General features: G+C 39.1%; 2 pseudogenes; both read right to left on the bottom strand.

Moving 5' to 3' along the window:
- Positions 1–2,404: 2,404 nt before the first annotated feature.
- Positions 2,405–3,301, bottom strand: LOC149198817 (glutathione gamma-glutamylcysteinyltransferase 1 pseudogene; annotated as a pseudogene).
- A 4,751-nt stretch (positions 3,302–8,052) lies between these two features.
- Positions 8,053–8,973, bottom strand: LOC149198816 (glutathione gamma-glutamylcysteinyltransferase 1 pseudogene; annotated as a pseudogene).
- Between the last annotated feature and the right edge of the window lie 18,889 nt (positions 8,974–27,862).

Genomic DNA, 27,862 nt, shown 5'->3' with positions numbered 1-27,862 from the left:
ATTTTGTTTTGTAATTAGCTTTAATTGCATTACATTAATCTATTCTGATAAATAACCACCTATTACATATAATATAGGTATACCTCATTAGTCTACGAACCCCAAGTTGACAATTAATGGCAAGGATTTAACTCACAATTAAATCACCCAGATTAACCATTCAAGTAAACTTGAGAATGATGCCGGTTGAGAAAGCTTCCACCAGGCCATAGATGCAGTTGCTGGCAGCCCTTCATGCACGTAATGAGCCTGGTCACGTACAAGGCAGTATGATCTATCAATCAAAGTGAAAAACATGTCCATATATGTTGCCATTGGATCGCGAAAGCCGGACTCTGTTGGCTGTCCCAACTCTGCAATGCATACTTCTAGCTGCACATTGTCAATGTAAACGACTGTAGACAAGTCTGTTATTTCTTGTTGCGAAGGAGGAAGGATTTCCAAGAACTTTTTAGGGTCTTGGAAATCATATGACTGAATCTTCTCATCTAGACACTGAATCTCCCTTTCAACTCTTTCAACAACTAACTCACAAAATTTAGTTTTGCTTTCAAGATGAAGCTTCAGAGATTTCAAACATTGAAGGAAAATACTGAAAAATTCTTCATTAATTTCAATATCCACTAACCACTCTCTAACTTAGTTTAGAGCTTCACACAGGGCAGGGTTTGCCACATACCCCACCATTGCATAAATGGATCAGCGAGCGTTGGAATGTCTGGGTCGAATTGGAGTCGCCAGGTGAATGGTTCAGCCTGCATAAGTGTCTGAGTGCTGTCCACCATCAGCATCAGATCTGCACCTTGATTGCATGTACTGGGACAAGACAATCAACAAATTGAATGTTCTCCCCAGTATGGTCGCCAGTATGTTAGCGCTTGAAATTTCACCTCAGGCTAAGAAAGGTAAACCTCAAGGCAACATCAAACCATTTAGCCTCGTAGCTAGCCCTACGGGGCAGGAGAAGGCTCTCTCCGGTCTATCTCGGTAAAATCTTCAATAGATGAGATGACCAATAAGGTAACACTGATATTAGGCTAGTAAACTGATCAAAAGGGGTTTTTAATTAAATGACGGGGTTGTTCCGGGCTGCATGGGAAAAATCACAGCTTGAACAGAGAAATATAATGAACAACACAGATTATCGACTGAGGCAAGGTAGGCAAGAAATTTAACACCAAATCTAGATTTAAATGGGATGGCAAGACTGGTGAGGAGCTAAGGAGGGCAAACAATAACTTTGAATCCTCCTTAAACAGTAGAAAACATTAAATATTGAACAAACTTAAAAGCAGAGCATGGCAGGCATGAATTCTTACTTTAACACTTCATTTGTTCAATTAGAAATGATCATGAAGTGAAATGGAACATAACAGATCACATATGAAACACAAGAAAAACTTATGCTAAATTATCATACCACAGGAATCTCAGAAGTCAGAGCTGTGAAATTTCATTAAAAATCTCTGTCAAAAACTGTACATGGTAAGCTCTCTATTCTCCAGCACTCAGAACTCTCTCTACATGCTCCCTCTTTACAAAGAATTTACAATAATAAATAGGACTGTCTGTAGAAAAAAGATCGACCCAAAACAGGGCGCTGTTTAAACTGACATTACAAAAATTAACAAAAAAGCGTTTCATCCATTCTACAAATAGAACAACGTTCCTCTAAATCTTCTACGATTGGTTTATTAAGAGACAAAATCTGGAGCAAAGTTCTCATGAAATCATGACTGAGGATCGAAATAGGCAAATTCGTTTCTCTTGAAATCCTCTGATGGCTAATAAACCGGAGCACTGATCCTTTTGAATCGGGACTGAGGATAAAAATAGGCGAATTGACCCTGTTTTTCTGCTGTGACAGATGTCTTCGTGGTGTTTGGTCCTTTACTTTTCACCTTCGCTTTCTTCTCTATTCCAGCAGACATCGTAAATTCCACCGCTTCCTTTCTTCGCAGACCATATATGCAGACACCCGTCGCACAACCCACTTGAAAGCAATTGAATATATAGGTTCACTGTGAGTAGTCAATTTGAACAATTGTCTTCCTTGCTCGACATCCCATAATTTGATTGCTGAGCCAAATGAGTTCATCAGGATTATTTGTACACGGACCAGTGGGGCTACACTTGACAACATAGATTTCCTTCGTGTGCTCCTTGAGATCATGTAGACGCGTATGTTGCTTTCATACTCCATATCTTTGTTGTCAAGTCAATGCATCAAACTCGAGAAAAGATATGCCATATGTCTTGTGCGCAGACTCTAACAACACTCCTTGCATGATAAAGCTTTATCTCTGCTTACTATATCTCAATAACAATATACATACATCCACTGCATTATACTTGCTCATTAGCATACAAGCCTTATTACAAAAACACTCTTTCGATACACCAATCAGTTCACATTGGGTGGCTCCCTTTGGCAGCAAACATTTTGAATTATCTCCAACGAATTATCTTCAGTAGACCATGATAAAGTACAACACGAGGTTGCAGATGAAGACCACTTATCCGCAACCTTGTAAATTTCTGTTTCCTTTATTTGTTGCAATAATTCTCAATTCACTCAGCTTCTTCCTTATCTACAGTTTTCTCAGAGCTGTCCAACCTTCTAACTTCGACAATCCACTTGATGAAATCTGTAAGATTTGCAGGTAATGATTCAAAAACTGCAGAAAGTATTTTTTCTACACTGTCAAAACCTTCTGCTTTCAGAAGCTACAGAACCAGAGTATAAAGTAAGGATGGACCCTGCTGGTGCTTCAAGATTAGCATAAACCCCCTGTATTTTTGAGTCGTTTCGTCTATGGTATTCATTGCCTCCCAAAGAAGTGAAAGTGGAACCCAATGGGGAAGATACTTGCATCAAGCGACATCTAAAACAAGTGCCGGGTCTTTTCCAGCATGGTATCCACCAATCGGTGAAAAATGGCCAAATCCTGTCTGCTTTAGTGGAGCTCTATGATTTGATGTAATCACATGGGAATCTTTAGAAGAAGCACACTTTGCTACAAATCTCCGGAATTCATCAATAGAACTTTGATTAGAGCGGAAAGCTTCAACCTTAGCTCCAGAACAATTAGCTAGGCATGCCATCAACTTTCACCTTTTCCAAAGGTTCACAACAGTCCAGCATCGATTCATCAAACCAGCGCCAAGACCCCTTCCATTTTCTTCCAGGATCAATTGGAAGAGCATTGTGAACAACTGCAAGAGTAGCCAATCCACAATAGGCAGGTTCATATTGTGTTTGGAAGTATCAAATGAGTTTAGAGAATCCCTCCATGGTCCCATTTTTGTAGAGCCTCGCAAAAGAGTTCATTCCATCATTTGAGTATGCCATTATCAAGCATTTGCACAACTCTCCCATGCACCAAATCTTGAGCTGAAACGCCCATTACGCCTAGGTTTGTCGGAAACTATCTGAAGTTCATTTCCTTCTTCTGTAGTAATATTTTCTTACGAGTCACTGGAGTTTGTGAGCATTGACTTTCGATCTCCATTTCAGAAGCTTTCCATGTCATCATCGCATAATATGAACACATCAAGTCAAATAACACCTCCAATGTCCTGAGCAAGCAATGCTTGAAATTTGTTTCTGGTAGTTGCAAGCAGAGATCATTATACGTGAGTCTGCTCTTTTTCTCCACCGCTTGAGAATCCACACCCTGAAAAACAAAATCCTTCAAAACAGTTTGTGTTTCCAACAACAATATCTGCATAAAAGAAGTCTGCAACTTTTCCGCAAAGCCAGAAATGTCACCAATTAATGCATAGGCATCACTCACTGTTATATAGCTCTCTGGATTGAACTTTTGACAAACTTCAAGCAAGACTGAATCAAGTTTCTCTAAAGCCCTACCAACCCACACCTCTATGCCACGGTTCATTTTCTTAATACCCGAGTATAATTTTGAGCATAACCAGTTTAAAATTTTCATTCCCAGATTTGAAACTTTTCAATCCGTCCCACTCTAATTTTGTGTGGCATCTATGACTGGATAAGACTCTACATCAAATTATGCAGGCAGTCTTGAAAATTTCACATTAGTACATCAGAGAGCTCTCACGTTATTAGTCTTTGCAATCAATAACACCTTTTGGAGAAATTTGAAAGTGTTCTTCTACTTCTGCTAAGCAGGGTGAGCTAATCAATTTGCAAATGCATTCCTCACCTCGACCTCTGCGAAGAGCAAGCCTTGTGGTGGAAGCATGAGCTATGATATTTACTCCATTAAGCTTAACTTGGGGACCAACAAACATAGTAGAAGCATCAAAACAACTTGACTGGTCACCACAACTGCCACACCAAACTCATCTACCATTTTCTGAAGGATTCTAAGGAACTTAGCAAGATGCATCTTCCTTGCTTTAGGAGTAGCATCCACTCTCAAAACTTTTGAAGTTCTAGAAGGGAATTTCTGTGCTCTTTTAGATATAAAAACATCACTGGCATCTAGAGTAGATATTTGTGCTGGTGAAACTTTTACTCTGTTCTGAGATTGGACTGGAAGATAATTCAGAAGGCTTAAATTTTGCTTCATCGAGACCAGCTGGTTCTCCTCCAGTTTTTAGCATCATCAAACCTTGGAGTTTGACACTTTTAAATTTTGACTTTTTACCAGAACCTTTTGCACGTCCTAGATTAGAACCTAAGACATATTCTGCATACTTGCTTGATTTGGTACTTTTCCTCTTGGTTGGGATTGACATTTCCATATCACTACTAATTGGATTATCAACAATATCTTTTTCAGGCACATCATCTCTTCTTGTATTCTTAATTCCATTTGAAATTTTACATGAAAGTTTATTGGAATCTTGACTTTTTGAAGCTTTATCTGATTGCATACCAGCTTCCCTGAGCAACATATTTGATGCTTCCTTGCTGCAACTTTTTAGTAGACCTGATGCTTCTCTAGGTGTTCGGACTCTAAGATTATTCTGCTTTCTAATTCCTTGCATTTTTCCACACTGCATCATCTTTCGTAGAGGCACTTCCAGATCATCCTCATCGCTTTCTTTAGCCACATTTTCATCAATATTTATCTTTGTCTTCTGGTTTCGAGTTCGCTGAGCTGTTTGGCCCATATTTGATGCCTTATAATGCGCAAAAACATGAGTACCAGCAAGGCCTGCACTCAAATGTCTTACATCTGCCTGAATGTCAATTTCTTTTCTCTCCTCAAGTGGTTTGTATAGAACAGTCGGAAGTGAGATAGGCATACTACAGTCCAATGAAGGCACCAAATCCTGAACTAACTCCTTCGTGATTGAGAGACCAAGATCACACAAATGGACATGATTGTTGATGATGTTTTGTTTGTGCTTGTGCAGGGATAGGAGCTTGAAGTCGCTGCTTCCTTTTGAAGAGCTGGAGAATAAATTTCATATTCTAAAACACCACATTTAATGATTTCTTCTTCAAAACAGGGTTTTGAAGAAGAATCAATCTCACACTGACATATAAGACGGAGTCTAACATCGGCTCCACTTGGGATGGCAGCTGCCGCTTTTTGGAGGTGCCAAGAACCGCAGAACTTTGGGAGAGCAGACAGTGCCTCCACCCATTGGGCAATGGAGTCATCATCGACACAACTCTTGACTTATTTTCAAACTGAAACTGAACTCAAACTGATTTGCTCTCAAGACTAAAATGACTGAAAAAATGACTTAACAATCTTTAAGAAAACTGAAAACAAGATGCTGCCCTTATGGCTGCTTATTTATTTACAAAATCTACTCTAATCTGCTGTACAAACAATAGATCAGGTAATACTAAAATGCCAGATTAACCATTCAAGTAAACCTGAGAATGATGCCGGTTGAGAAAGCTTCCACCAGGCCATAGATGCAGTTGATGGCAGCCGTTCATGCACGTAATGAGCCTGGTCACGTACAAGGCAGTCTGATCTATCAATCAAAGTGAAAAACATGTCCATATATGTTGCCATTGGATCGCGGAAGCCGGACTCTGTTGGCTGTCCCAACTCTACAATGCATACTTCTAGTTGCACATTGTCAATGTAAACGACTGTAGACAAGTCTGTTATTTCTTGTTGCGAAGGAGGAAGGATTTCCAAGAACTTTTTAGGGTCTTGGAAATCATATGACTGAATCTTCTCATCTAGACACTGAATCTCCCTTTCAACTCTTTCAACAACTAACTCACAAAATTTAGTTTTGCTTTCAAGATGAAGCTTCAGAGATTTCAAACATTGAAGGAAAATACTGAAAAATTCTTAATTAATTTCAATATCCACTAACCACTCTCTAACTTCGTTTAGAGCTTCACACAGGGCAGGGTTTGCCACATACCACACCATTGCATAAATGGATCAGCGAGCGTTGGAATGTCTGGGTCGAATTGGAGTCGCCAGGTGAATGGTTCAGCCTGCATAAGTGTCTGAGTGCTGTCCACCATCAGCATCAGATCTGCACCTTGATTGCATGTACTGGGACAAGACAATCAACAAATTGAATGTTCTCCCCAGTATGGTCGCCAGTATGTTAGCGCTTGAAATTTCACCTCAGGCTGAGAAAGGTAAACCTCAAGGCAACATCAAACCATTTAGCCTCGTAGCTAGCCCTACGGGGCAGGAGAAGGCTCTCTCCGGTCTATCTCGGTAAAATCTTCAATAGATGAGATGACCAATAAGGTAACACTGATATTAGGCTAGTAAATTGATCAAAAGGGGTTTTTAATTAAATGACTGGGTTGTTCCGGGCTGCATGGGCAAAATCACAGCTTGAACAGAGAAATATAATGAACAACACAGATTATCGACTGAGGCAAGGTAGGCAAGAAATTTAACACCAAATCTAGATTTAAATGGGATGGCAAGACTGGTGAGGAGCTAAGGAGGGCAAACAATAACTTTGAATCCTCCTTAAACAGTAGAAAACATTAAATATTGAACAAACTTAAAAGCAGAGCATGGCAGGCATGAATTCTTACTTTAACACTTCATTTGTTCAATTAGAAATGATCATGTAGTGAAATGAAACATAACATATCACATATGAAACACAAGAAAAACTTATGCTAAATTATCATACCACAGGAATCTCAGAAGTCAGAGCTGTGAAATTTCATTAAAAATCTCTGTCAAAAACTGTACATGATAAGCTCTCTATTCTCCAGCACTCAGAACTCTCTCTACATACTCCCTCTTTACAAAGAATTTACAATAATAAATAGGACTGTCTGTAGAAAAAAGATCGACCCAAAACAGGGCGCTGTTTAAACTGACATTACAAAAATTAACAAAAAAGCGTTTCATCCATTCTACAAATAGAACAACGTTCCTCTAAATCTTCTACGATTGGTTTATTAAGAGACAAAATCTGGAGCAAAGTTCTCATGAAATCATGACTGAGGATCGAAATAGGCAAATTCGTTTCTCTTGAAATCCTCTGATGGCTAATAAACCGGAGTGCTGATCCTTTTGAATCGGGACTGAGGATAAAAATAGGCGAATTGACCCTGTTTTTCTGCTGTGACAGATGTCTTCGTGGTGTTTGGTCCTTTACTTTTCACCTTCGCTTTCTTCTCTATTCCAGCAGACATCGTAAATTCCACCGCTTCCTTTCTTCGCAGACCATATATGCAGACACCCATCGCACAACCCACTTGAAAGCAATTGAATATATAGGTTCACTGTGAGTAGTCAATTTGAACAATTGTCTTCCTTGCTCGACATCCCATAATTTGATTGCTGAGCCAAATGAGTTCATCAGGATTATTTGTACACGGACCAGTGGGGCTACACTTGACATCATAGATTTCCTTTGTGTGCTCCTTGAGATCATGTAGACGCGTATGTTGCTTTCATACTCCATATCTTTGTTGTCAAGTCAATGCATCAAACTCGAGAAAAGATATGCCATATGTCTTGTGCGCAGACTCTAACAACACTCCTTGCATGATAAAGCTTTATCTCTGCTTACTATATCTCAATAACAATATACATACATCCACTGCATTATACTTGCTCATTAGCATACAAGCCTTATTACAAAAACACTCTTTCGATACACCAATCAGTTCACATTGGGTGGCTCCCTTTGGCAGCAAACATTTTGAATTATCTCCAACGAATTATCTTCAGTAGACCATGATAAAGTACAACACGAGGTTGCAGATGAAGACCACTTATCCGCAACCTTGTAAATTTCTGTTTCCTTTATTTGTTGCAATAATTCTCAATTCGCTCAGCTTCTTCCTTATCTACAGTTTTCTCAGAGCTGTCCAACCTTCTAACTTCGACAATCCACTTGATGAAATCTGTAAGATTTGCAGGTAATGATTCAAAAACTGCAGAAAGGATTTTTTCTACACTGTCAAAACCTTCTGCTTTCAGAAGCTGCAGAACCAGAGTATAAAGTAAGGATGGACCCTGCTGGTGCTTCAAGATTAGCATAAACCCCCTGTATTTTTGAGTCGTTTCGTCTATGGTATTCATTGCCTCCCAAAGAAGTGAAAGTGGAACCCAATGGGGAAGATACTTGCATCAAGCGACATCTAAAACAAGTGCCGGGTCTTTTCCAGCATGGTATCCACCAATCGGTGAAAAATGGCCAAATCCTGTCTGCTTTAGTGGAGCTCTATGATTTGATGTAATCACATGGCAATCTTCAGAAGAAGCACACTTTGCTACAAATCTCCGGAATTCATCAATAGAACTTTGATTAGAGCGGAAAGCTTCAACCTTAGCTCCAGAACAATTAGCTAGGCATGCCATCAACTTTCACCTTTTCCAAAGGTTCACAACAGTCCAGCATCGATTCATCAAACCAGCGCCAAGGCCCCTTCCATTTTCTTCCAGGATCAATTGCAAGAGCATTGAGAACAACTGCAAGAGTAGCCAATCCACAGTAGGCAGGTTCAGATTGTGTTTGGAAGTATGAAATGAGTTTAAAGAATCCCTCCATGGTCCCATTTTGTAGAGCCTCGCAAAAGAGTTCATTCCATCATTTGAGTACGCCATTATCAAGCATTTGCACAACTCTCCCATGCACCAAATCTTGAGCTGAAACGCCCATTACGCCTAGGTTTGTCGAAAACTATTTGAAGTTCATTTCCTTCTTCTGTAGTAATATTTTCTTACGAGTCACTGGAGTTTGTGAGCATTGACCTTCGATCTTCATTTCAGAAGCTTTCCATGTCATCGTCGCATAATATGAACACATCAAGTCAAATAACACCTCCAATGTCCTGAGCAAGCAATGCTTGAAATTTGTTTCTGGTAGTAGCAAGCAGAGATCATTATACGTGAGTCTGATCTTTTTCTCCACCGCTTGAGAATCCACACCCTGAAAAACAAAATCCTTCAAAACAGTTTGTGTTTCCAACAATATCTGCATAAAATAAGTCTGCAACTTTTCCGCAAAGCCAGAAATGTCACCAATTAATGCACAGGCATCACTCACTGTTATATAGCTCTCTGGATTGAACTTTTGACAAACTTCAAGCAAGACTGAATCAAGTTTCTCTAAAGCCCTACCAACCCACACCTCTATGCCATGGTTCATCTTCTTAATACCCGAGTATAATTTTGAGCATAACCAGTTTAAAATTTTCATTCCCAGATTTGAAACTTTTCAATCCGTCCCACTCTAATTTTGTGTGGCATCTATGACTGGATAAGACTCTACATCAAATTATGCAGGCAGTCTTGAAAATTTCACATTAGTACATCAGAGAGCTCTCACGTTATTAGTCTTTGCAATCAATAACACCTTTTGGAGAAATTTGAAAGTGTTCTTCTACTTCTGCTAAGCAGGGTGAGCTAATCAATTTGCAAATGCGTTCCTCACCTCGACCTTTGCGAAGAGCAAGCCTTGTGGTGGAAGCATGAGCTATGATATTTCCTCCATTAAGCTTAACTTGGGGACCAACAAACATAGCAGAAGCATCTACTTGCAAAACAACTTGACTGGTCACCACAAATGCCACACCAAACTCATCTACCATTTTCTGAAGGCTTCTAAGGAACTTAGCAAGATGCATCTGCCCTTCTTTAGGAGTAGCATCCACTCTCAAAACTTTTGAAGTTCTAGAATGGAATTTCTGTGCTCTTTTAGATATAAAAACATCACTGGCATCTAGAGTAGATATTTGTGCTGGTGAAACTTTTACTCTGTTCTGAGATTGGAATGGAAGATAATTCAGAAGGCTTAAATTTTGCTTCATCGAGACCAGCTGGTTCTCCTCTAGTTTTTAGCATCATCAAACCTTGGGGTTTGACACTTTTAAATTTTGACTTTTTACCAGAACCTTTTGCACGTCCTAGATTTGAACCTAAGACATATTCTGCATACTTGCTTGATTTGGTACTTTTCCTCTTGGTTGGGATTGACATTTCCATATCACTTCTAACTGGATTATCAACAATATCTTTTTCAGGCACATCATCTCTTCTTGTATTCTTAATTCCATTTGAAATTTTACATGAAATTTTATTGGAATCTTGACTTTTTGAAGCTTTATCTGATTGCATACCAGCTGCCCTGAGCAACATATTTGATGCTTCCTTGCTGCAACTTTTTAGTAGAACTGATGCTTCTCTAGGTGTTCGGACTCTAAGATTATTCTGCTTTCTAATTCCTTGCAGTTTGCCACACTGCATCATCTTTCGCAGAGGCAGTTCCAGATCATCCTCATCGCTTTCTTTAGCGACATTTTCATCAATATTTATCTTTGTCTTCTGGTTTCAAGTTAGTTGAGCTGTTTGCCCATATTTGATGCCTTATAATGCGCAAAAACATGAGTACCAGCAAGGCCTGCACTCAAATGTCTTACATCTGCCTGAATTTCAATTTCTTTGCTCTCCTCAAGTGGTTTGTATAGAACAGTTGGAAGTGAGATAGGTATACTACAGTCCAATGAAGGCACCAAATCTTGAACTAACTCCTTCGTGATTGAGAGACCAAGATCACACAAATGGACATGATTGCTGATGATGTTTTGTTTGTGCTTGTGCAGGGATAGGAGCTTGAAGTCGCTGCTGCCTTTTGAAGAGCTGGAGAATAAATTTCATATTCTAAAACACCACATTTAATGATTTCTTCTTCAAAACAGGGTTTTGAAGAAGAATCAATCTCACACTGACATATAAGAGGCAGTCTAACAACCTGGAAGGAAGGCTAAAGATCCCCTTACAGTTCATGTGATGGGGGATCTAGCTGCTTTAATGACAAGAAAAGCCCCTCCTATCAAATATGGTGACCCTGGTCACCCTACGGTCACAGTGTAGGTCGGAAAAACTATTGTTTCACGAGTTCTGGTAGACCTAGGTGCTGCTATAAATATCATGACCCTTGAAACTGCACAGCTGTTACAATTGAAAAATGTAATTAGAGAAACACCAACTATCTTGGAATTAGCTGATCGTTCCACAATCAAACTAGAAGGGGTTATTGAAGATCTGATTATTTCAGTTGAATCCTGGAATTATCCAGCTGACTTTGTGGTGTTACAGACTAAAGCAAAGTTGGGGGGGCATCCTCTGATTTTGGGGAGACCCTGGCTGGCTACAACAGATGCTTTTATCAACTGTCGATCATGCTCAATGACAATTTCTAATGGCTGTGAAACTAAGCAGCTTACGTTTTACCCTCATGCTACACATATGATTAATAATGACGATTCTGTATGGTTAGACTATGAGGATAATGATACCCAACCCATCTTGACCATTGGACAGGCCTCAACTCTTAAAGATACTACAGAAGATGAAGTAATTAGTAATTTCATTTCTAAACCTTCCTCAGTTACTTCTGAAGCACATAATCAGTTAACTGAAATTCTGGATCCTGAAATATAGAAAAAGCTTAAATATGAAGATTTACCTCAAACATCAACTGCTATCTACTCTAAAAGTATACCAATAGAAATTGAACCTCGCAAAACATTAAACATAAACCCCAATTTATCAAATGCTGAAACACAACAGCTAATGAGGTTGCTCCGTGAAAACAAAGAAGCATTCGCCTGGGATTACACGAACATGAAGGGGATCTCTCCTGAATTATGTACTCATCGTATTTATATTAAGGAAGGAGCCCGACCAGTCTGTCAACCCCAGCGACGAATGAATCCCAACCTAAGGGAAATTGTTAAGGAAGAGCTTCAAAAATTGCTTGATGCCGGGTTTATATATCCTATATCTGACAGTGAATGGGTTTCACCATTAGTGATAGTACCTAAGAAAAATGGGAAATGGAGAGTGTGTGTGGATTATAGAGAATTAAACAAAGCCACCCAAAAAGATCGTTTCCCCTTTCCCTTTATTGATCAGGTGTTCGATAGTTTGTCAGGGAAGAAATTCTTTTCCTTTTTAGATGGTTTTAGCGGATATAACCAAATCAGAATTGCACCCCAAGACCAGGACAAGACCACCTTTACTAGTCCTTGGGGAACTTTTGCCTATAAAGTTCTCCCATTTGGACTATGTAATGCTCCAGCAACATTTCAAAGAGCAGTTATAGGAATTTTCTCTGATATGCTTAATGATTCTTTGGAAATATTTATGGATGATTTCACTCCCTATGGTGTGACTTTTGAAGTTGCGCTGCAAAACCTTGAGAAAGTACTCAAACGATGTATACAAGCTAACCTTTCCTTGAGTACTGAAAAATGTCATATGATGATGAACGAAGGAATTGTACTAGGACACTTCATTTCATTTCTTTGGATTCAGGTGGATCCATCCAAAATACAGGTAATTCAGACCCTTCCTATTCCTAAAACACAAACTGATGTAAGAATCTTCTTAGGACATGCTGGATATTACAAAAGATTTATTAAAAATTTCTCTAAAATAGCTTCCCCTTTGTTTGTGTTACTTATGAAAAATGCTGAATTTAAGTGGACTGATGCTTGTCAGAAAGCATTTGATGAACTTAAGCATCAGTTGTCAACAACTCCTATTCTGATGGGACCTGATTGGGTGCTTCCCTTTCACATATCCTCTGATGCTTCGGACACCGCAATTGGAGCTGTCTTGGGTCAAGAAGAAAACAATCTTCCTTATGCTATCTACTTCATCAGTAAGAATATGACCCCTGCTGAACTTAATTACATAGTTACTGAGAAAGAATTTTTAGCAGTCATTTATGCTATAAATAAATTTCGACATTATATTACTGGTTATCCTACTTTTGTTCACACTGACCACTCAGCTATTAAGTATTTAATGAATAAATCTGTTACAAATGCTCGAGTTACCAGGTGGTTATTATTACTACAAGAATTTGATATTACAATTGTGGATTGACCAGGTAAAGAGAATGTGGTTTTTGATTTCCTTTCTCGGATAAAAACTGATGATAATACTCCAGTAGTTGATTCCTTTCCTGATGAATATTTGTTTGCAGTATCTGCTTACTCACCATGGTATGCAAACATTGCTAATTACTTGGTTGTAGGGAAGTTACCATCACACCTATCACATAGGGAGAAAAGAAGGATCATTCAACAAAGTGCTAGGTAAAACTGGATAAATGGGTGTCTTTTTCATACAGGACTTGACCAGGAGATCTGGAGATGCATTAGAGAAGATGAAATTTATGATATATTGAAGGCTTGTCATGATGGTCCTTGTTGTGGGCATTTCGCTGATAAGAGAACATTACATAAAATTCTCAGGATGGGATATTATTGGCCCTCACTTTTCAAGGATGCACAGAAATATGTCAAGGCCTGTGACAACTGTCAAAGAATGGGCCAACCCAACCATAGAGATGAAATGCCGCTGAACCCTCAGGTAATACTTGAACCCTTTGAAAGATGGGCTCTAGATTTTGTAGGGCCCATCAACCCCCCATCCAACCAAAGAGTTTATATATTGGTTTGTATAGACTACATGACTAAATGGGTGGAAGCTAAGGCACTAATCAAAGCTAATGAAGAATCTGTTTTAACCTTTTTATTTGAAGAAATCTTCGTTAGATTTGGGGTGCCTAGAGAATTAGTTACAGATGGAGGACCTCCTTTCAATTCACATAGTTTCAAAGATATGCTTCAAAAATATCATATCAACCATAAAATTACTACACCTTACCACCCCCAAGCTAATGGTCAGGTGGAAAGCACAAATAAAGTCATAAAAGCTATTTTAACAAAAACTGTGAAAGAGAATAGGAAATATTGGTCTCAAAGACTGCCTGAGGCATTATGGGCTTATAGAACTACTTGGAGAAACACTACAGGTTTTTCACCCTATGAATTGGTTTACGGTAAAAATGTTGTTTTCCCTGTGGAATTTGAAATTAAAACTTTAAGAACTGCTTTCGCTGTTAACCTTGATTTAACTGATGCATAGACAGCTAGGTTGCAGCAGCTGCAGGAATTGGATGAAAAAAGGTTGGATGCCATCCATCAAACAACTATGACTCAGCAGCAAAGAACCATGTGGCATGACAAAGCTATTAAACACAAGAAGTTTCTAAAAGGTAATTGGGCTTTACTATATGATTCCAGGTTTGAAAATTTTCAAGGAAAGTTACGAACAAGGTCGCTAGGACCTTATGAAATAGACACTGTTTTTCCCAATGGAACAGTAAGGCTCTTAACAATTGATGGTTCTAGAACTCCATTACTAGTAAATGGGTATCGACTTCGTCCATACCAACAACCAATTTCTAAGGAGGATTTTAAATCCACTTGCATGGTAGAATCACACTACATTTTCTTAGGGGAGTCTCTCACCCCTCATTGCACCTAATTTCTGCATTTATTTTTGTATTAGTATTAGATTAGATTACTAATAATCCCTGTCAAGGGTTGCCATATTACAATTTATTTTTCAGGTATTAATCCAGAGGCTAGTTGAAGGAGTAATGGCATTACAAGTAGGATCAGGTTTCAGTTTGGGAAGCGTGGCCGTTTCATCTTAATTCATTATCCATCAGCAACATTTCCTTCTTTTCCCTGTTGCTGAAACACCAATTTCAGCAGTTGTTGAAACACCAGTTTTGGCCGTTGCTGAAACACCAACTTTCCCCCATATTTTTCCCGTGGCTGAAACACCAATCTTCCCTCACTTCTCCCGTCGCTAAAACATCAATTTTTCCTCATTCTTCTCCATTATGGAAACACCGACTTTTTCTCATTTTTCAGAAAAAGCGTCAATTTTTCCCATCTTTCCCATAATTGAGGCATCAATTTCTCTCCAAAATAATTAATATTATCCATTCTCAGAGAATCAGCCATTTATATTGATAATTAAAGTTCCTTCACCGTCACCTCCTATACATAAGGAAAGCCTTTTATACCCTCACATCTTATAACTTGTTCTAATAACCATTGGTGATCCACTAAACGACAAAAATGGACTTTCAGCACGACAATCAAAGGTAAAACGTGAGGTATGCGTGTTTATGTGTAAATATTAAACAATAGTTAATGAGAAGATCACGATATGATTGCCGAAATCATCGTACACCTTTTAGCCATAGTTGGGGGGGGAATATCAAAGTTTTGCAATAATTACCCGATATGTCAATCACCGTCGTTTTTTTAACACGATTGAGTCTCATCATCTCATCCCGGTTTTATTCAGTCACGCCCCATTTTGCAATTTCTTACTTTGTCTCTGCTGCGGTAATTGGCTCTGTATTGTGCATCTTACTGAACCAGCAACTATGGGAGGGAACGCTGTCCGGAATGAACCTGGTTCAACGACCTTACTGGAACTTTACCCAGAAGTATAACAAATTTTTCTGCAAGAGGGCCGGGTGGATTACTTTCGAAGGCTCCAGGAATTTGACTCTTAGCAAGTCCTAGAATTCGCACTTAATTTAAAAGAAGACCATTCTATTGTTCGGGGAATACGAATTCCCGTAACAGAGGATGATATAGCACAGGTTTCAGGATTACCTGCCAATGGTATCCACTGGTTCAGCCGAAAACTCTTAATTTTGAATGCTTAGCAAGATTTTCTTCTACCTGGGGAGCAGGTTGAACCTAAAGGTAGAGGAGTTGCACTACGTTCCTTACCACCTCCATGGCCAAAGGTTGCGGAGTTTTTCAAGCATTATTTCACCTGCGAAGGACGTTACCAGGTAGTGTAACAACATGACTTTGTATTATTGAATCATTTAAGACATGGTCGTTTATTGAATATGCCGTATTATCTGCTTGGGTGTCTAAAGAATATGTCACATTATTCTAAGGATATGAGGTACCCACTCCTCTCCATCACTCACCATCGACTGGTTCAGCTCTTAATCCTCAGAGGCTTTGCCCTGCAGAACCCTAATCCCCTTAATAACACACCCCAGGAAGCTGCTGCAATTCCGAAAGAAATCACTGAAACTTCTCAAGCGGCAGCTGAGACTTCTCAAGTACAGGATGATATTCCTCAGCCATCCACAACAGCTAGACCAATTGACCCCGCGAGTGTATCAACCCCGTCCCATAATTCACCTGAATCATCCATTCCCACTATCCATATTCCCAGTGGTGATTCAGACGATGACATTCCTCTGGCTAGGCTGAGAAGGAAAAGAAAAGCTCAAGAAACGACTGCTTCTTCAATAAAAAGATGAACAAAGGTCTCAGTGAAACAAGCTAGTATTTCGAGTGTTCCCCCTACCCCAGAAAAGGCAATCCATAAATGAAAAACCTCTGTCTTTTCTGCCTCCTTACCTCGAAGACGAAGGAGGACGTCTCCTGCAGCAGCAATAGAGACCCCTATCTTAGATACCCCACCCATCATTCTAAAACCCCATACCCTGCCGGAATCCCTACCTTCCTCACCCTCGGGTACCGAAATGCAGAACGCTCAGGATTTTGAGACATCATTCATCTTAGAAGACGCAACTACTCCACAAGAACCAGTTGCTAACTTATGAAAAGTAGATACCCAGGATGATGTACTGCATATATCTGTTACACAAGAACCAGCTACCAGACTAGCAAGTGTCACACAAGAACCACTTGCTGACGACCATGATCTGAAAACACATCAGGACTTAGCAGCCACTGTCTCAGCAGGTGCCACACAAGAACCACTTGCTGACAAATAGGAAATGGGTAATCAACATACAGCTGAATCAGCTACTGTCTCAGCAAGTGTCACACAAGAACCACTTGCTGATGACCAGGAACAAGAAATTGAACAAGACATAGCTATTACTGACTCAATAGCTGATACACAAGAACCAGCTACTAGTCAAGCAGGTGTTACACAAGAACCACCTGCCAATGAGCAAAGAATTGATACCCAGGATACTGCTGCTACAGAAGAGCTACTCATTCAGTTGCTCAATATGAAAAATTTGCATTTTCAGAAGGAAATACCAGCCGATGGCCCAACAGTTGTCACACAAGAACCACTGGCTACTGAACAACCTTCCTCCCTTCCACCTCAACTAACCACGGAGACTACACTTGTTACAGAAGACCCAGTCACGATAGCTTCCCTGCAACAGGAGAATGAGTTTCTGAAAGCTGAGATTGAGGCCTATAAGCAGGAGTTAATAATAACAAGGGAAGCTTATGAAAAAGAACTTAATTTGTATACTTTGGCCCAGGTAGCATCTGTAGCCGAGAGAAGTGCGGATAAGGACCGATATGAGGAATTTATGTGTAGCCAATGTGGTGATCTTTATTCTCGAGCTGGTTATAAGGTAGTGGAAGTTCCATTGTCTGGACCTACTTCCCCAGTCACTCCTGTTGTAGTTAAAAAGGAACGCCCTGTTGTCACACAAGAACCAGCAAGGCCTTCAAAGATTTTTGAAAAAGAAGAAAAACCGCAAGTACACCAGCCTACCCAGTTATCAAAGTTGAGAATCCTGCACTAAAGTTTGCAAAGACAATATTTACCCAGACTGAGCCTCTTCGTGCAGAGACTGTGTTTACTCAAACTTTAAGCATTCAAGAACTCAGTGCCATATGGAAGGAAGAGTATGCCTTATCGCAAGAATGGGCATTTCAGGCACAAAAATCATCATTGCAGAACTATGCATATAGGAATTGGCAAGTCTTGGAACAATTCCACGCACAGCAGAAGGAAAACAAAAAGTTAAAAACCAGACTGTCCCTTATCTTTGAATTAGTTCAAAAACTTATGGCCACCAGGAAACCATCTTTCAATTATTCCGTGTTCCTAGCAGAACGCCTAGCATTCCTTAAGATAAAAGCAGTCAGAGATGGACGACCACATGAAGTCACCACACAACAACAGTTTATGGAAACCTTTGCAGCAGCCTCAGTCAGCGAACAAAACCTGTTATGTGAACTTTATCTTCATAATGAGGCCATGCCTAAAGATAGAAAGTTTAATTTGATCCTTGTAGTTGGTGATATTCAGATTAGAGCCTTGGTTTCTTTTATGGCTAATCAGCTCACATGGAAAAACGCTTTTCTTTCAACAAAACATAACGAAGAAAATCGCCTTCTCTGGATTCGAGCTGAACCACATAACACTGCTATTTTCATTGCTGAACATCATAGGATTATAAAAGAACCAATAATGGCTGAGTATATCAAGGAATTACAAGTAACAGTCTTAGAAGAATGTCAGCAGTATATCAAGAAGAAAGGATGTCTTGCCATGCAGGCAAACAATTTGTTCTGGGAACACTGCCCTAAGGAGAGGGGGGAATATCATCCTTTCAACCCTCTCAATATTCATGCAACAATTTCACGTGTGCCTAATTATGTTAAATGTGTTCAACAATGTGGTAACAAATGGTTAGGTTACCACTTTCACTTTCCCCTTATTTGGTTGCCAGTACAACAATATAAGGCCGACTTTAAGGTATCCAAAAGGAGAAGCTTGCAGCATGGCAGAGATTACAGAGTGTCCAGGGTTTCAGACTTCCGACTGATAGAACCTTTTATACTTACTGTATAAGTAATTTGCACTGTACATCCCAATATTCCGATTTAGATTCAGAATAGATGTTGCATGGGGACATGCAACTGCTTCAGTTGGGGGGGATGTTAGGACCTCCTATTGTCCCTTTTTGACCATATATTTTGCTATGATACTACCCCTTTCAAACTTATGTTTAAAAGCCTTTGTTAAAAGTTTGACCCAATTATCTCTAAGGTACAAAACGATTCTTCTCATCACTATGTTTAATTATTTAGCATATAAATCACGACATATTCATAGTTAATCTTTGAATTATTAAGTGCTAAACAGTTAAAGGATGATGTGCAATTTGTGATGCTGAAATAGCTGGAAGACTATTTTTATAGTTGCTGAAACAACAGGAACAACATACGGATCACAATGCTAAAACAGTTGAGATCCGCACTCTAAATACAACAACAGCAAAGGATCGGGATTGATCACCAAAGAAGCTGTTACACGGGATGTAACGCTTATATCTAAAGACAACATTACTGTAACCGCATCTTATTGACAGGGAATTGACTTCCCTATTTTTGTGTAATAAGTTAGAACAATGAAAATCTTTTGTAATAGATGTCTCCTCTATAAAGAGGAGACATCTAAATTAGAGAGGGGGATGGACTGTAGAGAAAGGCTTAATTGAAAAGGAATAGGACTGGAACTCTTTTCTGTAATATGATAAATTGATGGATGAATAAAGTTTTGTTCTGAGCATCTTTCTCTAGTTCTTGTTTCTTGGGGAATCTTGTGAGAAGGACAGGGCCCACCTTCATCACAAGATTCACCCATTACATTTCCGCAGTGTGTTAAGTGTGCCTTTTTGTCTTGTTAAAACAATACTGCTTGCTGAAAATTATTTATAATGCCTTTGCTGAAACTCTGTTTCTAATTATTGTTATATGAGTTTTTCACCGGTGATTTGTTACAGAGTGAATTGGCAAGGATGAATTAATCAGAGGCAGGTGCTGGAGATTCCCGCTCCGGGGAATAGGGTCCTGACCCTCTGTTACAGCGTAGCCATTGTTTCCTTTTGCAGATTAATTTCCTTCATTTCTTTATTTGAATTAAGCACTTTTCTAATAGCCATTTGCAACAGAGTATAATTGCTGTAATACGGAGTGGAGCTTCAGTTTGTTGACTTAAGACGTGATTTGCTTATACTATAACTTCTGTTACTTTTAAAATTAAAGTACATACAGTACGCAGTTGCCTCTGAAATAACAAGACTTCCCTGGGTTGACAATTAATGTTGCACTTTGTTGTTTAATTCAATAAGCAATTAAAGTGACCAACACTGAGTATGCTCTCTTCTTGCGCTCTTTGTGACTTGGAAGATCATAAAATAAAATTGAATAATGCTAGTTTTAAAGTTTTGCAATAAAAATTGGATAAGAAATCTAAATTCATACTCAAAGGTATAATTAAATGCTTTTAAAAAGCTTAAAAAACAAAACTAATGTCTCCAATGGATCCAACATAGTCGAAAACCCCTGTTTTGACTCTTTTTGCACCTCATTTTGCCAACAAATGAGTAAAATATCAATGTTTCAAGTTTATGCCCAATTTTACTGTTAATAATCCTACAATTCCACCTAAACTTCGTTTGTGCGTCTCGAACACGAAAACTGCATACAAACTTGGCCTATATTCCCAATCGATGGTCAAATTTGTAGGATGAATAAATTCGCCACTAAGCCCTAGTTCTCAATTCTATGGTCACGCGGCACCATACGACCATGTTGGGTGCCGAAGAGGCGGGCTCAAGGGCCAATGGATTTCTGCACCCCTTTCCTCCACCGGCATGGTCATATTTGGGTCATACGACCTGGGGCTAGCCCCATTCTCCATCGTACTCCTTTAACTTTTGCGTTCTTCACTTGCGATTACATGGGACCGTGGTCGTTGGCCGAACTAAGGCCTAGCCCTTGGCCCCCGCCTATGGTTCTATGCCGTTGGAGTGGCTAGGGGCTAGGGCTTAGCCTGACCCTTCCCTAGTGACGCGTATGTTAAAATTCAAATATGCATTCGATCCTATTGTTAACAAGAGACAACAAATAGACAGATTGGTAAAGTTGCTTTGTTGGTAGACATGTGGTCTTAGGTTTGAATCCTGTCGAGGTCACTCGACCCTTCACAAAAATTTTAATCCACCACGAGGAGGCCACTTGGAAACCAATGGTTGGTCCACGTGGTACTCCCGCGTTGGCCCTCCTTAACAAAACCATAGTGTTGTGAAGGAAAATCCCCTCTACGGGCAAAGGCGATCCCTCTAGCCCAATGAGTGGGTCTAGCAACAAACCAAACAATCTAATACACACTTTCCTAGCTTATGCTTGACAAATGTAAGAAGAAGGAGGAACCTACCTCATTCTGATGTTAAATGCTCGATCCTTAGAGATGGATTTGCATATTTCGCTCCAGGACTCACTCCTAAGCCATTCTTCACGTCTAGAAACCTGCAAGGAAGATCAAAGTACTATGCAAGATACATGAGGATATATAACATACATCGAGCACAAACTACTATATAGATAAAGGAACATTAAGCTAATCACATAAATATTTACACAATTATGGAAAGTGAACATCAAAAGTATATATTAAGAAACTAAAAAGAGAAGCATACAAACTATGCCTTGATGTTGGAGCCTTCCTTTGGGTGGATGTCCAATTCCAATAAAAGATTATTCAAACACTCCTTCTCCAAGCTAGAATGGGTAGCATGTAAGCATGATCTCTGCATAGGGATGCAACAATCAATGACCAACCATTTGGGAATGTAAGGGGGTGAATTTATAGGAAGGGAGAGGGAGTTAGGAATCTACAAAAGAGGGAGGAAGGTCCAAATATCAAGGGGAAGGCCCATGATGATAAGATGAAGAGGCCTAAATGAGAGAGATCGACCATATCAACAACAACCAATATCTAGATCGCTATTCCCGAAGGTTCTAGTGAGAAAAGCTTCTCCTTTAGTTTGGGAAAGCCTGCCAGAAGGAGTACAACGTGAGTTTTCCTATGAAATCCCATGCTGGTAGCTGTAGAGCCTCTACTTTACACTTGATTATCCACCATTACCTACAGTTTTCCCTCATTCATCTCTCACTTTTGGCTCATTTTCCTTGAAAACCAACCCAGATCATTACATTATATGACTTTAAGCATGATTAAGGAATTTTGCTAATGTGTGACTGTTTTGTTTAGATTTTGACATATTTACAGGCATTCCGCAGCCATCTGCTGATTCCGCAGCCATCTGATGATCCCGCAGCCTTTTTGTTAATTTCAAGGTTCCACGTGTCATTTTGCCAAATGGGCCACATGGGCACTTAGGAATCAAGGTGCTCGAGGTTCCTGTGCTATCTGTTCAGCCATCCACGTCATCTGTACCTCCGGTCAACGAGGGTCAAGTTACGGTCAACAAAGGCAGCTTAACGGTGATACGTAAGCTGTTGGGTCACGTCAGTTCAAACGGTGACTTGTCCGTCTTATGCAGGCCGTGGGGGACATAATCCAACTCTGGATTCAATGCCCATAACGACCAGAACCTCCAGCTCATCCACGCAGACTTATGACGTGTTATGAACCTTAATTACGCATGACAGTTAGTTGTTTTTCAGTTTTAGCTGTACGCATTAGGCCGTCTTTCAGATGCCTATAAAAACTAGCGTTTGCATACGCTTAATGTTACTTTTTAGTTGCTGCATTTTATAAACTTGTTATCATTTTAGTGCATTCGAAGACTCTGTTTTTATAGTGCTGTTCTAGCACTCTTGACTGTATTTTTCTGCACATGGAGTAATAGAAGCAGTGCTGTTCTGAAGTTTACAATTCTCTGAGTCTTCTTTGGATGATATGAATGGAGGGCCCCTGTTCATGTTAGCCTTGTATAGTATTTTATGTATTTTATGTTCAGCATTTCCTTATTTTCCATTCAACATTTCTTTCTTTGAAACATGTACAGCTTAATTTACTTTCTTGTTATTTCATTTCCAGCCTTTATTTTAAGCTGATCAGCATTGTTCTTTTGTAGGTTTTTAACCCGGGATTGATTTTTGTGTTTGTGTATTTGCTTTATATCTAGTGGTAGTTTCAGTTGACAGATTCAAGTTGTTGCCTTTACTTATTTTTCATAGCTGATTTTTTAGTATTTATTTCTCAAAGTGGTCTGCTAACATATGAATGATCTTTTTATCATAAATTGTCTATCTTTTAGAGATCATAATACTAATAACTTGCAGCTGGCTTTGGGTGCTTTTTAGACTAATCTTTAACTACTTTCTAATCGTGTCTTACACAGTACTATGTGTTAGAGGCAGAGAGTTAGAGAGAGCTGAACATCATAACTAGTCTTTAAAGTAGATTTTTCTCATTTTTCTCATTTCTTAGACTTATCTTTAGCTACTTCCTAATCGTGTCTTACACAGTACTATGTGTTAGAGGCAGAGAGTTAGGAAGAGATAAACTTTATCATTGGTCTTTTAAGTGATTTTCTTACCTTTTATTTGCAGCAGCATGAATGGTGTCTAATGCCATTAGAAAGTGGTTCTTTGCTTTTAGTTCATTTCAAGTTATTTATTTCCTTCAAGCTTTTCCTTTTCAGCAAGTAGTTAGAAACCACTAATCACACACTCTCACTCATCTAGAATTCACTTTACACACACCATCACTCATCTGTTTATAAATCACCACTCCATTTTAGGAAGATAAATTAACCACAAACAACACCCCAAACGACAAAAAGGTCTAAGAGGTTGCTTAAGTACATATAGTACACCTTCACTTCATCAGCTTACGAGCCCCGGGTTGACAATTAATGACATCAATTTAGGAACACTAAATTGACTAAACATTTTGGCGCCGTTGTCGGGGAAGTGAAATTAAGTAGCCATATTCTTAGAAAAAAAAAACATAAAATTTTCAAGGAAAGAAGTTGATAACCTATCATAGTATGCTCTCCTCTTGCACTGCAAGGTGATCTGGAGGATCAGAAAAGAGAAAGTTATTGATTTGGTAGTTTCTTGAGTATGCTCTCTTCCTGCAACTAGAGTGAACTGGAAGATCAGAAAAAGAACTATTAACTTGACTTGAAGAAAAATAATAAAAAAATGACACGCATAGAGCTAGAGATTCTAGAGGAAGGTTTTTAGCTAGAGCTCGAAGTTCAATTTTTACAAGTCCATCTGCTTCACGGGATAGACAAGAGACACCCCCCTTATCTCCAACCGAAACTCCTAGTCCTAGAATTACTGGAATTCAAGAGCCAAGAGTTGACTCTCCTACACCTTCTATTGAATTTGAACCAGGAAGAGACTCTTCTCTTTCTCCTACAGAAAGACCAATTGTAATTGAGGAATTGGAATCATCTGAAGAAGAAGGAGAAATCTCTTCTCATTCACCTTTTGTAGAGGAACTAGAAGATTTTGAAATCCCTAGGAGAATCATCATGGCAGAGGAAGAAGGAGGTGGTAGAGGTAGAGGTAGAGGAGGAGGAGGAAACAACAATAACAATAATGGAGGAAGAGGTCCCCTTGGAGGAGGAAATAGAAATGGGGATAATTCATTTGGGTTTCCCATTGTTAATGAGGATTCCCGAGCCACCATGAAAAACATATCACCATCTGTCCTCCCTAACTTCCATGGGTTAAGGACTGAGGACCCTGAAACATTCTTATTTGAGTTTGAAGTGGTATGTCAAACTTATGACTACCTGGATGACTCCCAGAAACTCAAATTGTTCCCTTCAACACTGAAGGATCAAGCCTTGAAATGGTTCATGGGGTTACTCACTCAATCCATTAGGACTTGGGATGAGATGAAACATACATTTTTGGATAGGTATTTGGACTATTGTATGCCTACTAATCACAAGGACGAGGTTTTTAAAATGATACAAAAAGAAGATGAGAGCTTAGAAGATTTACTTGAAAGATTTCAATATAACTTGAAAAGAGCAAAAATGAATACATTGGATGAAGAAACCTTAAAATCCCTCTTATTAAAAGCCATTAGGGATGAATGGATAGACATCTTAAACATGATGGGGAAAGGGGATATTTCTCAACTTTCTCTCAATGATATAGCAGAACTTTGTATCCATCTCTCAAGGGGCAAATCAAAAACTCAAAAAGGGCCTAGAGATCCTTCTCTCCTTAGGGCAAATAAATCTGCAACATGATCAGTAAGTAGGGCTGAAATCGGCAGTATGCTTGATGAATTTAAAACTGACATCTTAGGGAGTCTTAGTGAACAACTTGATACCCTTAAGATTCACAATAAACAAAAAGCAGAAGCTGAGGCTTTGGCTATCTTTTGCCCGAAATGTAGAAAGAAACATGCTTTAAGGGAATGTCCCTTAGATGCACACGTTGTAGAAACATGTGTAATTTGCTCAGAAACTCATGAGACCAAGGATTGTCCTTCAATTCCTGGCCTCAAAGCAGTCTTTCAAGAGGATCCAGATACACTTGAATCTCTCTGTTTTATTGCAAGGAGACCTTGGCAAGGACAACAGAATCAAGGGTTTAACAACTCTATGAATTCTCAATCCCAACCAAATTGGAATCCTTGGCAACAACCTTGGCCTCAACCTCAAAATGCTTTCCAAGCATGGATGCAAAGCATGCAAAATCCTTATGGGAGATTTTCTCAATTCTATCAATATCCTCCATCATTTCAGAATCAGCAAGCTCCACAACTTCCAAACCAAGGTCAACAACTATCATTGCCATACCCTCAACAACAACAAACTCCTCCACAAAATCAAAATTCTCAACTATCACTTCAATCCCAACATAAATCAAATCAACTTCCCTCTCAGCCATTACCAAATCCAAATAATAGGAACCCTCAAAATGCTTACATGATGGAAGGTCAACCATTCCCTACCTATATGGTTGTTCCTCTCAATGAAGTACAACTCAGATCAGGTAGAATCTTAGATCAACCTTCTACAAGTATTCAACAACCAAGCATTTCTGAGGAAGAATCTCTCAAAGTCAATAAAGGTTCTGAAGTATCACGTCAAAACCAAAATATCCAAAAAGAAAAAGAAAAAGAATCAACCTCTACAACTCCCATAGTTGAGCAACCTACACCTTTAGCTACACCTCCTTTTCCTGAAAGATTGCAAATTGACAAAGGGGTGGAGAAGCAGATATGGGTGCCTGACTATAGTTTCCTAGATGAATTGAAGAATGTCTGTATCAAGATCCCCTTGTTACAAGCCATTAAAGATACTCCCATTCTAGCGAAGACAATAAAGGAGTTGAGTTTGAAGAAAACAGGAAAAAGAACCAGAGATACTAAAAGGATACATTTAGTTGGAAAAATTGCAGACATAATGATGGGTAAGATTACCATGCAAAAATATGTAGATCCCGGTAGCCCTATTGTCAAAACTCATATTAATGGGGTTGAAATCCCAAATACTTTGATTGACTTAGGAGCCGCGATCAACATCATGAGTAGACAGACCATGGATCAGTTAAAGCTTCCTAACCTTCTCTTTACACCTACTTTGCTGCAACTTGCAGATAGATCAATCATTAAACCTGATGGTGTATTGGAAGATATTCCAGTCTCTCTAGATTCTTGGGAATATCCAGTTGATTTTATGATTTTAACTCCCAAGAACAATCTAGGGGGACATCCTATTATTTTAGGAAGACCTTGGCTGGCCACAGCTGATGCTTTCATAAGTTGTAGGTCTCGGGACATGTATATATCAGATGGTAATTCCACCAAGAAATTCAACTTGTATCCCCCAGCAAAAGCTATAACAGAAATAGGAGAAGATGAATGGGTAGAGGATGAAGATACTATTCAACCTTTTCTAACCATATCTGAGATTAGTGAAGACAGTCAAATTCTAAATACATTAGAAAATTTTGAAGTATCTCTAGAATATGACTCTACACAGTTTCAGTTAGATGTAGACATTGAATATCTCTCCTCTAGACAGATGTCTCTCTTCTCAATGGAAGAGTTTGGTAGTTCTACAGTTGAAATCCTTCCAGGAAAAACATTGAACATTAACAAAAACTTGGGAAGACCACAACAAGAAGAATTAACTAAACTGTTGCAAAAACATTCCACTGCCTTTGCATGGGAATACACTGACATGAAAGGAATCGATCCTAAGACTTGTATTCATCACATCTATATTGAAGAAAATAGCAGACCTATTAGGCAACCACAAAGAAGGATGAATCCAAACCTTAGGGAAATCGTGAAAGAAGAACTCCAGAAATTGCTCAAGGTAAACTTCATTTACCCCATTTCAGATAGCCAATGGGTTTCTCCCTTGGTTATAGTGCCCAAAAAGAATGGTAAATGGAGAGTTTGCATTGATTATAGAGAATTGAACAAGGCAACCTTAAAGGATCATTTTCCTCTACCTTTTATTGATCAGGTACTAGACACTTTAGCAGGTAAAAAGTATTTCTCATTCTTGGATGGTTTTAGTGGGTATAATCAAATTCAGGTAGCACCTGAAGATCAAGACAAAACCACATTTACTTGTCCTTGGGGAACTTTTGCCTACTGAGTACTCCCTTTTGGATTGTGCAACGCACCCGCTACATTTCAAAGGGCTGTATTAGGAATCTTTTCAGATCTGATTCATGATTATGTAGATGTATACATGGACGATTTCACAGTTTATGGTAATACATTTGAAGAAGCTTTGGAAAATTTGGAAAAAGTACTGGTAAGATGTAAGGAAACAAATCTTTCTTTAAGTCATGAAAAGTGTTTTATGATGTTTACTGAAGGGATAGTTTTAGGACATCATATTTCAGGAGATGGGATTAAAGTTGATAGATCCAAAGTTGAAGTCATCTCTAAGTTACCTATTCCAAATTGCCAGAAGGATGTTAGAAGTTTTCTTGGGTTTACTGGGTTTTACAGAAGATTTATTGAAAACTTCACTAAGATAGCATCCCCTCTTTTCAAATTGCTTACCAAGGACTGTGAGTTCAAAT

The sequence above is a fragment of the Pinus tabuliformis genome, chromosome 2_1, assembly GCF_031772625.1.
Source record: "Pinus tabuliformis cultivar Carrire ecotype Pingquan chromosome 2_1, CPIR1, whole genome shotgun sequence".
NCBI lineage: Eukaryota > Viridiplantae > Streptophyta > Pinopsida > Pinales > Pinaceae > Pinus > Pinus tabuliformis.
Note: the sequence above shows the minus strand (reverse complement) of the source record. Positions and strands in the feature narration are given on the sequence as shown.